Raw genomic sequence first — 13,323 nt, forward strand, 5'->3', positions numbered from 1 at the left:
TGAGTTGTCACAAGAGTTTATTGGTGTCTCTAGCGAGACCTCCTCAGCTCTCAAAACCTGCTCTGGCAGAGCGTCGATTGCTGGCTGAAAGAAGCTTTTACGGGGGGTTGGAGAAAGGGGAAGGGGAAAGGGATCAGCCAACCAGGGGTGATTTGGGAGTGGCTCTGGGGATAACAGGCATCCTCGGGAAACAACCCAGTAGGGGAAGGAGGGACCTCCTCTGGTCCTGACCTATCGCTCAACGCCTTCCTTAGAACTTTCTAGCTCAGGGGAGAGTCCCCGAAATGACAGGCAGGCTCCCGAGGAGGGGGAGTAGAGGATTGACAGGTAACCGGAGGAGGGGGAATTCCAGAGTACAACCAAGAAGAAGTGGGAATAGGGGTACAAAAAACAAACCATTTAACATAGTAAACTCACATGAAATAAATTAACAAAACCACACCACATCTCCTCCTTTTCTTTTCAAAATGAGAATTCAGAGTCTGGGTATGAGTCGGTGAAACCAGCCTGTTGGGCTGGCCATTGGCTTGGAGGTAAGTGGTGATGCTCTTCAGGGTCACTTATCTCCTCCAGCTCCATTTCTTCAGGAGTGCTGGGAGAGATGACCTGGTTCGCCTCAGGGGAGGTTGTGGCACTTGAAATCACTCTGTAAATCATTTTCTTAACTAAACCAAGTATAATCAAAGCAACAATAATAATTAACAAAATCAACAATCCAGTCTTTAAAACTGAACTGACCCAACCAGAGAGCCCCCAGTTTTTGAACAGCCCACTCAGCCAGTCTCTAGTCTCTCTCTTGATCTCGCCGACCATCTCTTTCACTTTGTTGATGGTTTTGTGGATGTTCTCAGCCTTGGAAGAGAGGTTAAAACAGCACAGCCCCTTGAACTCCTCCCACTGGTGGCTGTGCAGGAGGAGGAGGTAGTCAATTGCCACTCGATTTTGAAGTGTTGTCTGTCTCATTATCTTCTCATCAGCCAGGAGGTCGGCCAGAGCATTGGATGTTAAATTTGCCTGTTTCGCCACCCAGCACTCTAGGTGGCCCAATTCACCTAGGGCTTTCGCCACTGAGACCCACGGAAGAAAGACTGATGGCGATGCCTTTCGATTTAGACCAATGAATAATTTTGGAGTCACAGTCTGAGTCAAGTTGTCTCAGATCTCTTTTTTGGACAGCCAACTTCATGGTAGAATTTTTCTTTTGCCAATCCATTATGTGAGTTTTGTTAGGTGTGAACAGGCCAAACCGGCCCAAAGTACAAGGACCTCCTGTCAGGCAAGGGGGAATGCCTGCCCGAGCCTGGTCTCCACAAATAAGGAAGACTCCCTTAGGAAGGGCCAAAGGTTTATATTTTAGGGTGGAAGCCATCTTCACATGGGTGATTCTGTCGCACCACGTTCCAGCAGTGTACACCCTTTTAATTTGGAGAACTGAGTTAAACAACCTTTCTTGGCCCTTGGGAGGGGTGAAAATAAACTGAACGCAATAGGAAGCATTGGAAGAACCAAGAATCTCTGACTCAACGGGTTCTTCTGGCAATTGGGATAGGGTAGGAACGTAATCTCTCCATAATACTAAAGGGTTCTGAATGGGCAGGGTAACTTTATGTTCAAGAAATTAATTAAGAACTCAGCCGGGGTCTTCTTGCAGTTGACACGTGCTGCAGTGCCGAGGAGGCCAGGTGGGAACTCGTCTGGCCTGAACGGGATACCCACGAGACAGGTCGACAGCAGATTGGTGGTGGAGGCTGAGGAGAGGCAAATGTGGTCTTGCCCCATGGATTTAGCTAGGGTGGCCCACACGTTTGCCTTGGGCTGGGGAACAATCCATCTGGTGGTTGGTGCAACGAGGCTGGCAATTAGCATCAGAGGCAAGAAGAGAGCGGTCAAAAGAGACTTGGCTTGGGTCAAGGTGTGGTCCAGAGCAACTAAGGGAAACTTGAAATAAAACATAATTAGTTTCTGGGTCAGGGCAGAGGGGGAAAGGGAAGCTCTTCCCACAAGGCTAACTCATGCTGCCGCAGCTGATCCTGACGATAAGAGAGGGACTCAGAAGACATTTTCTGGGTTGTGAGCAGATCCGAGCAGGAGGCAGGAACTCCTGCAGTTTATTTACAAAGGTAACTTATATACATCTCCTATAATGTCCATCCATTGGAGGATTAAATTCCCACCTTCTAATCAACACTGGTTAAACTAACTGTCCATCACCTTTCTCCTCCCAGCTAGAAATATGTAAACAAAGAGAGACAGTTAGCAAAACATGGCCAATGTTTACATTAACAAGCGTGAGAGAAGCTGCACATTCTCTTTCAATATGAGCACTTGACACACAGGAAAAAGCTCATGGCAACACTCATGCCTTTTCCTTCTTAGGGAGGCAACCGTGAACTAGGGGATGTTCTCTCTTTCTCCTGAGACTTTCGGGACATAGGGCCTCACCCACTTGGATGGCAGCCATTTCAGGCCTGTGGGAGTGGACACACAGGCGTATCCACATCCCCACGTGACTAAATCGTGAGGTCCCTCTGTCCGTCCTGTCTCAGAGTCTCTGACTAGCACTGGTGGTTTGGCTTTCAAGGCCAGCTGCTCGTTGGCCCCAAAGTAGTGGATGATTGGAGGGTTGAGGGACTCATAGGAACAGTTCAAAAAATTGATTGTGAACAAAGCCTTGGCCAGTCGGATTGAAGGTGATTCTGCCTTCAAAACCTGTTGTTGTTGGTCGAGGATCCGTTTGATCTCTCAGTGGGTCCTCTCCTCCACGGCTTGACCTGTTGGGGAGTGGGGCATGCCTTTCTTGTGTCCCACTCCTCATTATTGCAGGAAGCTGTGGAACTCCTCGGAGCGATATATGGGCCCATTGTCTGTCTTCAAAGCCTTTGGGATGACTATGAAGGAGAATGCCTGAACCAGATGCTTTATTGCATCCCAGGACTTCTCCCCTGTGTGGGGCAGGCATAGACTGCACCAGAAAAGGTGTCCACTGAGACGTGCACATATTTTTGTTTGCCAAATGAGGGGAAGTGTGTCACGTCTGTCTGCCACATCTCGCAGATGTTGAGCCCTCTGGGGTTGACTCCCGCACTCAGCGTGAGCAGTGCGTGCTGCTGGCAAGTAGGACACGTGGTCACAATGGCTCTGGCCTGTTCCCAGGTGATGTGGAACCGGCAAACCAGCCCAGGCGCATTTTGATAAAACAATTGGTAGCTGATTTTTGCCTGTTCAAAGATGTTAGACAAAGGGGCCACTGCTGCAGGGGCAGCAAGAGCATCAACCCTTCTGTTTCCCTCAGCAATGGACCCAGGCAAATCGGTATGTGACCTTGTGTGCATCACGAAAAAGGGTTGCTCCTGGTGGGAGACTAGCTTTACGAGCTTCGAGAGCACTTCAAAAAGTGCTATGTTTGACACCTGTAAGATGGCTTGCTCTGCTCTGGATACCACTCCTGCCACATATACGGAGTCTGTTACTAACTTGAAGGGTTTGGAGAACCTTTCAAAAGCACTGACCACTGCAGCCAACTCAGCTACCTGAGGTGATCCTTCAACCTCAGTGATGTCTGCCTCCCACTGTTAAGTTTGAGGATCTCTCCAAGTCAGGAGTGACTTGTGAGATCTTCCGGACGCATCTGTGAAAACCGTCAGAGCCTTCATAGGAGTTTTGCTCTGAACACTCTCTAAAGCCAATGTAAATTGGATAGCCGAATCAAAAATTTTATGGGCAGGTCCATGAACTGAAATTTGTCCAGTGAAGGAATCTAGAGCAAACTGCAAGGCTTTGTTTTCTTGAAGCAGGTGTTCTAACATAGCTTTTGTAATTTGGCCTGATTGTAAACCAATTGGAATGTGAATACACTCAAAGTCACATCCAGCCAACTCTCTGATTCGGATTCTAGCCTTCCGAATCAGTTCAGCCACCAATTCCTGTGGCTTTGTCATTCTTTTGTCTCAGGGTTGCTGTTCCCCGAGGTAATAAAGTTTTCAGGCTTCTCTAGCCCTAAAGGTTCCATGCCGGAGCCAGAGAAGACAAGCTGAGCCCCCCAGTCCATGTTTCCAAGGTTGTTTATTCTTTCATTATCTCTCAGTTCTTTCCCAGCTCTGCAAGGCGTCCCCAACAGATCAGAGGGTCCCGGACCTTATGTAGGGTCCCCTTTGTGGGATTGCATTTTATTGAAATGGTTTGCTCTGGTTCACCCCTGGAAAATGTATGGTTTATCCCAAGTCTGTACCCTCCCTGCAGTATCGTGTATCTGTAACTCTATTGGCTGGAGAATGTTACCACACCCACTTTGAACCTCTGTGTTAAGAGTGCAAATGCAGGGGGCTCGCCCTCTTTGCTCCTCTTCCCCCTGGAGGTCTTCGGACGCTCCCCTTCCCCCTCTCCCCTTCCCTTCCCCCACTCCTGCAGGACCATGCTCCCTGCCTGGAGTGAGGCTCTGAATAAACCGTCATCTCATCAGCACCTCAGCAGCCGTCTGAAGTGTCTTTGCCTGCCAGCATGGGAACACCCACAACCCTAGGACACGGGGGACTCCCTGGGGACCCTCCCCGGGAGCCCCCAAAAATTTAAACTACAACACCCCTTGACCCAACCACCATCCAAAACGTACTTTTTATTTACAAAATTTTGCCAATACCTACTACCTATGTTAACATGTCATTTCTACTCTAAACCAATCCTTGAAATCCAACTCAGCAAAAGATGGGAGAGGAGAGCAAGAACAAGGAGGACAGGGCCACTCCCGAATTCCTCCATCTTGTCTCTTCAGACCCATATACTAAAAATCCTAGATTCTACATTTACATTCTATGATAAACTAGCTACTACTTATTTTGAATTCTTTCAGCTTGTGATTCTTCATACAATGTGAGTATTCATTCCCATGGCCAGGGATCTAGAGCAGTGTCCTCCTGGGCTCTGTGTGAGGCTGGATGACCCCCTTGTACAGATCCCAAATCCTCCTGTCCAGTCTCCAAACCCTTCAGAGTGGCCAGAGGGATGTCCTGGACTCCAACACTTTTGGACTGTTGGTGGCTGAGGAAAACCCACTCTATTATCAGGAGAAGGTCTCCCTGGCTGTGGTCCTTCTTGGCTTCTTTGTGCCATTGGAAAATGATCCCATGGAGATGTGGCAACTTTCCCATGAGGATAAATTTGAAAGGCAGGTCAGGTTCACACCTGTTTGCCTGCCATGTAGACATGGTGACCTGTACCTTTTCTAATGCCTTCTGTGTCTACGGGGTGAGGGCCCTAGGAGAATTCCGCTCCTCTCCCCCTTTCAGTAAATCGAAAAGGGGGGCCAGGTCTTCGGTGGTCAGCCCCAGCCAGGGTCTCACCTAATTCAATGCCCCACACAGTTGATGGACCTCTGCGAGGGTTCCAATTTTTGTTTTGATGGCAAATTTTTGCGGAACAATGGTCCACTTTCCGATTTCGAGACCCAAGTATCTCCAAGGCGGCATCTTTTGAACTTTGTCTTCCTGCAGCTCGAACCCTGCAACAACCAATGCATTGATTGTCAGGTCTAGCACATGGGTTAGTACATCGTTGCTGGGGGTACACACAAGGACATCATCCATATAATGATGGATGATGGCCTTTTCCGCAGCTGCGCGAACTGGGGACAGCGAGGAAGCGACGTACCATTGGCAGATTACTGGGTTGTTCTTCATCCCTTGCTGGAGAACTCTCCAATGGTAGTGTTTCCTCGGGGCTTCTCGGTTGATGTTAGGGACTGAGAACGCAAGCCGTGGGGCATCGTCAGGGTGTAGGGGAATTTGAAAGAAGCAGTCTTTGATGTCGATGACCACCAATTGCCAGTCTCATGGGAGCATGGCTGGGGACGGCATCCCTGGCTGGAGAGATCTCATATCTTCAATGACATTGTTTATCTGTCTGAGGTCATGGAGGAGCTGCCACTTGTTTTCGTCTGCTTTTTGAATGACAAAAACGGGGGAGTTCCACGGTGACGTGGTCTCCTCAGTGTGACCTTTCCTCAGCTGCTCCTCCATGAGCTCATGAAACGCCTATAATTTCTGTTTTGATAGCGGCCACTGCTCTACCCACACTGGTGTGTATGTTTTCCAATTCAGTTTTTGGGTAGGGCGCTTCTCAGTGGCCGTCACCCAAAAATCCTTTGAGGGGTCTGGGATGTCAAGGGTGACCCCCCACTGGGCCATGAGATCTCTACCAAGCAAGGGTTCCATGTAATCTAAAACAAAAGGGCAAAGACTTGCCAATTGCCCTTTCGGCCCCTCAATTTGCACCACGCTCTTAGACTGTTTTGCCAATTTGATCCCCCCTACACCTTGCACGTGTCCAGCCACATTATGCAGAGCCCAATGTGACAGCCAGTACCGTGTGGGTACGATCATCACTTGTGCCCCAGTGTCTAAGAGACCCGTAATGTTCATTGTCTCTCCTCTCACATTGAACTCACATTGCACTTTTGGTTTGTTGTTGGTGATTTTCTGAACAGGGCAGGCTGATGGGATGTCTGCAGGAGGAGGATCCCAGGTAGGGATGGCCTGCGCGACAATCTGTCCCTTTGGCAGAAAGGTTGGTGGGTGGGAGCAGCACAGCCAGAGGAAGAAGTCTCCGGGATCAGTCGTGCAAGTTCCCAGTACAACTTCTACCTCACGCGGTGGGTACTTGCAATCCCCAACGATGATGAACTTACCTTCAGTCCGAGGCCAAGTACCGAGTTTACCAGGGTCCGCTGCGACAAAATGCCAATCATCGTCACTCAGGAGCAATGATTCTGTGAGCCGCAACCTGTAAGGTTCGTGCATAGAATCGGTGGTTAGAATTGGTGCAGCAAGGTTATGGTCAGAGATTTTTGTCAGGTCTGGTGAGGAGTGTGCAGGTGCACCTTCTGTCTTGCCTAGTTCCTTGAGAGAAAGTAAAATGTTATTTTCTGGTTTTGTTCTCCCCTTTTCCCTCTCCCCTTGGCCCACCTCTCTTATGTCTTTGCGCTGGGTGGACTCACACTCCCCATTTAGTTTTTTGGATTGTGAGGTTTCCCTCCACTTGGATTGCCCTTCAGTCCTTCTTCTTTTTTCTTGAACGCTTCAAAGTCTTTCTTGACTGGACACTGGAGATACCAATGTCCAGTCTTCCCGCAGGGCAGGCAGGGTCTGTCACAGTCCTGCTGAAAGGATTTTTGCTGCTGCGCCGGGGTCCTGCTCGACGGCGGAGCAGATGGTACAGTAGTATCAACAGCAGCAGTTCTCAGAGCATGGCGGGGTGGTTGCTGTCTGGTGTGAAGATCAGGCGAGGGACCCATAAGCAGAACCTTTACTTGGCAAACCTGCAACATATCTTTGAAAGTGGGCGGGGGGTCTAGAGGCAGGATAAGAATGGCAGCATGGCACTGCTCTTTTGCATTTGCAAAAGCCATTTCCTCTAGGACCTCATCCCCCCCTTGCTCTTTTTTCACCTGCAACTCAATGGCTCTTGTTAGTTTTTCAACAAACTGAACAAAAGGCTCAGTGGGTCCTAGCTTAAGTTTAGAGTATGGTGGAAGTAGATCATGAGACTGTAAGCTAAAAAATGCTTTCCCTGTCAAGTCTTAAATAATTTCAAGACTGGGAACTGGGATATCACATGCTTGGGTTACAGCCATAGTCCATTGCCCCTCACCACATAGGTGGTCAAGGGTGAGAGTGTTGCCCTGCTCATCTACCACAGTTTCTGGGTTTCTTAACAAGTCTGGGAGGGCATCCCTCAGCAGCTTTTTCCATGCCACTTCCCAGAGTTCACACTCAGTGGAGTTTATCAGGAATGAGAATAGCTGTTTGAGGTCTGCTGGGACAGCTACTGTCCCAGCAAGGTCGGCATTTAAAAGTCCCCGGAAGTATGGGCTTTCTCTCCCATACTCCTTGTGGGCTTTACAAAGGTCTTTTATAGTTCCCTTGGAGAATGGGTGCCAGTGAGCATGTGTTGCATGCCCTCCTCTTGACTTGTGGTATGTAAAAGGGGCAAGAGATGGGATCGGGCTTTGTTCCAGCTGCCCAGGTTCCAGCAGAACAAGAACCGTGGGAACCAGGAGTCCAAAATGGCCAACTTCAAGGAGGGGGCGTGGTCTGGGAACCCAATGACATCACAAGGGGGGGCGTGGTGTCAGGTGGAGTGAGAGGGCAGAGTTTGAGGAGAGGGTGGAGGGAAAACATCATAGGAAGTGGGAAGGGTTGGGGACAGGAAAGGGTTGGTGGAGCGAAATGGATTGTGGGAACAAGAAAGGGAGGATGAGGAGGACAACAGCGCCATGTGGCTGCCGCCATTTTGAGTCCTGGAACACCATGAAGACGACCTTGCCATGAGGCCACCACCATTTTGAGTCTTGGAACAAGAGACACTATCTTGTGACAAATCGTTTTTTGCAAAACTGAATCTAACTTCGGGCTTGTGAACTGGGTAAAATGGGGAAGGGGAAGGCTCTTGAACAGCCTGGCCAGGGCTATCTGGGAAATCCCGAGCAGTCTTGCCAAGACTGCTCAGGTGGGGGGACCTGGGCACCTGCAGGGAGCCAGAGCAGGCTGATCATTTTTCAGCCGCTGCCTTTAGAATGCCTTTTGCAGGGAAAAGGGGTTTGGGACTGGGGTGAGGAAAAACTGGGGAGGGTTCTCCACAACTTGGCTCTTTCTTCATTCCCTTTTGATTTAATAAAGCAGAGCGAACCTGCAAAGCCCAATAAGTAAATCTGCAGGCTAACAAGTCTCCTGACTTTCCCAATTCAATCGTTTTTCTCTCAATAGCATTCCAAAAGGAAATGCTCTGCACAGTATCAGGAGAGGTATGTGGGAAATGAAGGAAAAGCCACTGGATGAACTCCTTTAGCTGGCTCTTAGAAAGCTTTACATTATTAACGGCCAGAACATTAACAACATTGAATTAAACTCCTTTCTAGGCTGTGGAGAGCCGAGCACCCATGATGGCTCAGTTGTTAAAGTCACAGCACACACTCAAAAGCTGAGAAAAATAAAGCAGCTAAACTTAAACACACAACACACGCTTCAAACCAAAAGGAATTACCACTTGGGGTGCCATGGAAACCAAAGGGGTTAGTAACAAAACCGATTTCCACTGTTGGGGGTTACTAAACCATGTGAACACTAACAGAAAGAAAAAAAACACGACACGACAAGAGTGAGTCCCGACCCGAGGTGAGAGGCAACACCCACCCCTCAGGTCTGCGCAGCATCTCAAGGCTCTATGCTGATAGCGTCGAGCGTCCCTTTGAAGCTTTAAAGCTTCTTGAGTGTCTTACCCTGAAGGGGACAGAAATTACTCACCCTTCTCCAGCGTGGTCGGGTAAACCTCAGCTTTGGTGTCTCCTTGCCTGAGGAGGACCTCTTCGGGTGCAGAAGAAGCTACCCTCCTCGTCTGCCAGGAGCGCACTCCCCAAAACTGGATCTGATTCAACTGGCAGTAGCAAAACGCCCAGTGGGCCCACTGTAAATCCAAAACTGAAACTAGGAGTCCTTCTTGCGGGGTCCGGCGATGTCCTCAGCCCCCATGGTGGGCACCACTCTGTTGCAGTGCCTGCTTGCTTGAGGTACCTTCTCAAGCCTGCCTGGCTAGCTCTGGCACCATGGGAGCTTTCGGCACAGCCAGCAAGGCACGCAAGCTGGACCAACACGGTGAGTCCTTGTCCAGAGCAGCGCTGGGGGACTCTGCCTAGTTGTCACAAGAGTTTATTGGTGTCTCTTGTGAGAACTCCTCAGCTCTCAGATTCTCCTCTAGCAGGGCATCTATTGCTGGCTGAAAGAAGCTTTTACGGGGGGTTGGAGAAAGGGGAAGGGGAAAGGGATCAGCCAACCAGGGGTGATTTGGGAGTGGCTCTGGGGATAACAGGCATCCTTGGGAACCAGCCTGGTAGGGGAAGGAGGAGCCTTCTCTGGTCCTGACCTATCACTCGATGCCCTCCTTAGAACTTTCTAGCTCAGGGGAGAGTCCCCGAAATGACAGGCAGGCTCCCAAGGAGGGGGGGATTGACAGGTAACCGGAGGAGGGGGAATTCCAGAGTACAACCAAGAAGAAGTGGGAATAGGGGTACAAAGAACAAACCATTTAACATAGTAAACTCACATGAAATAAATTAACAAAACCACACCACAAAAAATATGTATTCTATTTTCATCTGTTGAAGCCGGTTGGGAGATATTTTTCCTTATCTCTTGTAACTCTAGGGATGGAAAGAGGGCAGATGCCTTCTGTTAATGGGACAACTGATAACACCAGATAAGGCAGTGCCTTCTTATCTCTTCCTCCACCCATCCTTCTCCCAGAGATATCCCCTGTGAATGGGCCATTTAAGGCCTCTCACATGACTGATAACATTACTTCATTCCATTGTGAGATGGTCCACCTAGTGGGAGGAGCCAAAACCTTTCCACAGGGATAAAACCAGCAATCCCAAACACCAAGGGAGCCTGTTTCCACTGGATCCTGAGAGGATGATTGGACCCTTTCTTGAGGATCATCTCTATTTCAACAAAGCTACATCTGTCACTCCAGGAGTTTATCCTTCCTGGGGCTTCAAGATCAGTCCGATCCTGGCTGCCGTAGGTATTCCTGGATAGAGGGTACCGCTAAGTACCTCCTGTCTGAGTACCTCGGGTAAAGCTCCCAGGCACAGGCAATACTTAGCAACTCAGCTATCAGTGATTTCAGCTCTTTGCAGGTTCAGCTCTTCAGTGATTTCCATTTATGAGCTTGCTAAGTGCCTCCAGTAGACACAGGGAGAGAGAGGAGAAGCGCTGTATGAGGTTCCACAGATGAGTCTTTATTGGCATACTCTGCGAAGGGTTTCAGGGACAGCTCTTCTACTGAACTGGGCAAAAGTGGGGTTTATATAGGGTATCAAGGTTTTGAGAAATGGTCCAATGGAATGAGTCGGGGTAAAAAGTGACCTATTGTCTTACAGGGAGATAAGAAAGGGTCCGAGGGCAGGAGAGGGTTTACTTGGTCCAGTCACCATGACTAGGCATTTCTTTATCTTATGTAACTGACCACCAGAGAGGCCTCTCAGGCCTCATGGCTGCAACACAGGAGGACTTCTTTCGGGCTGCTTCCAACACCCTGACCAACAGGGTGTCAGGTTTGCATTCTGACTCTGTCAGTGGTCCTTTGTACTATTGCATTTATCTTATTTTATTTTTACCCTTTTTGTTGTTTGTTTCTTTTCTCTCTATGAAATTGTATTTCTGACTTGGAGTCCCACTGGGTTTGCTTTCAAATCAGTACACCTGGGAAATTGTTTCTTTCCTTAGTTAACGAGGAAAACCAGTGGGGAAAAAAAAGGAAAACTCCTCATCTCTCTCACTCTGTACTGCCTTGAGCTCGGTGAGCTCGGAGACAACTGAACCGTTATCTCTGTTTCGAATACAAGCACCTCAAGCACTCCACTGTTTCTCTCTCTCTCTCTCTCTGGGGCTAGCTTAAAGCTACAGAACCCATTTCTGGACAGAAAAAACAGACAGTGGGATACCAGACCCTACAGTCACCCCAGGACACCTATTTAGTTTAGGAAAAGCACCACATTTCAGAGCACGATAAACCATTTCAACTACTTACCCTGAAAATATCTACACATTTCACATGAATCATCTATTTATCTCACACACTTCAAATATATGTGCAGGACTATTTAGAATTTGATTGTCAAAGCAGAGAGGCTATGCTGCTTTCATAACTTGATTTTCTATGTAATGATTATTTTGGAGGAGTAAGATACTATTGAAGAATCACATATTAAGTATGAACTTGTAGGCTGTCATGCATTGTGGAATTGCATTTTATGGAAATGGTATACTCTCGTTCACCCCTGGAAAATGTATGGTTTATCCCAAGTCTGTACCCTCCCTGCAGTATCATGTATCTGTAACTCTATTGGCTGTAGAATCTTACCGCGCCCACTTTGAACCTCTGTGTTAAGGGTGCAATCTGGGAGGGCTCTTTCTTTTTTGCCCTGGTCGTCTTCAGGGACTGCTCCCTCCCCATCCCTCTCCCCTTCTCCCCCTCCCCCCTTCCCTTCCCCCTCTCCCCCAGGACCATGCTCCCTGCCTGGAGTGAGACTTTGAATAAACCCTCATCTCAGCAGCCATCTGAAGTCTCTTTGCCTGCCAGCATGGGAACACCCATGACCCTAGAACCCGGGGGTCTCCCGGGGGACCCTCCCCGGGAACCCCCCCCAAAATTTTAACTACAACAATGCATCAGACTGAAAAAGAAGTTGAGAGTACTGCCATCCTGCAAAACTATTGGTCATAACATAGGCCTCAAGAAACTAGAAGACAGTAATTGTGAGTGGTGACAGGCAAAGCTTGGACTAGACATTGCCAGAAAGTGGAATAACTGGAGAATTTTTTGTTGTTGTAATGTGGCGAAAGAAAAAGGGATGGAGTGTGTAAATTCTGCACCTTTGTTGGTGGATAATGACTTTGGTGTGAAGAATTATTTTCTTTTAATGTAAATGAAGATTGTGTGATGAATGTATACTTTAAAGTTAATTCTTAAATATGGGTTTCACAGAGGCAAGAGGTAAAATATGTTTGGCTTATATGGCAAATTTTGGTAGCAGAGGAGGCTGCAGGACTGGCTTGTGTGAGGATATCAAAGCCCATCCCAGCCAGTTCCACAACAGACTCACCAGTGGCCAAAGCTCAGCCAATCAATGATACTAGTTGCATCCTCATGATATATTTAAGAAAATGTAAAAAATAATGTGAAGCAGCTGTGAGAGAGTGTTGCAGACAGGTAGAGATATAAAAGAAAGATCTTATAAAATATGGTTTAGACCCTCCTACTCTAGCTAAGCTAACAGTAGCTTGTAAGTTCTCATAAGGAAAAATCATAAGAATGAAGACAGTTAACACAACAACCTATTCTAGTAAGAAAAATAAGTTTGCACCTGCATAAACAATAGATCTGTCCCATAAGAATCAGTGAAGAAAATATGTCAACAATCCAAGAATAGAGAGATTTGATGGAAAGGTAAAATGCTAGTTACTAACCATTGAATTGAGTGGCAACAAAACTAGTAGCCAATTGGAGTTGAACACAAGGTCTGTGAAAACTGTATAAAAATGAGTTATGTGAATAAAGAAGGGGCTTTTTTTGCATGAAGAAACTGAGTCCTGTCTGCTTATTACTGCAACAAGAGACTGAGAATATGTGTGAGGAAAAATCTCTACAGACACCAAGGTCAGTGAAGAAGGAAGGGGAAGAGGTGCTTCAGGTACCAGAGCAGATTCCCCTGCAGCCTGTGGAGGAAGGGGGGAACTTCCCTTGGAATGGAAAATGTGACCCCCTTCCCTCCAA

General features: G+C 48.0%; 1 protein-coding gene across 1 annotated transcript in view; it reads right to left on the reverse strand.

The window, feature by feature from the left end:
* Positions 1-9,438: 9,438 nt before the first annotated feature.
* The window catches only part of LOC134565208 (ras GTPase-activating protein 1-like), a 146,897-nt gene continuing 143,012 nt past the window's right edge, over positions 9,439-13,323 (reverse strand). Inside the window, exon 26 of the transcript XR_010083810.1 lies at positions 9,439-9,453. The gene's annotated coding sequence lies outside the window, so the exon portion shown is untranslated. The remainder of the gene's footprint in view (positions 9,454-13,323) is intronic.

Source organism: Prinia subflava, assembly GCF_021018805.1.
Source record: "Prinia subflava isolate CZ2003 ecotype Zambia chromosome W unlocalized genomic scaffold, Cam_Psub_1.2 scaffold_39_NEW, whole genome shotgun sequence".
In the NCBI taxonomy this organism is placed as follows: domain Eukaryota; kingdom Metazoa; phylum Chordata; class Aves; order Passeriformes; family Cisticolidae; genus Prinia; species Prinia subflava.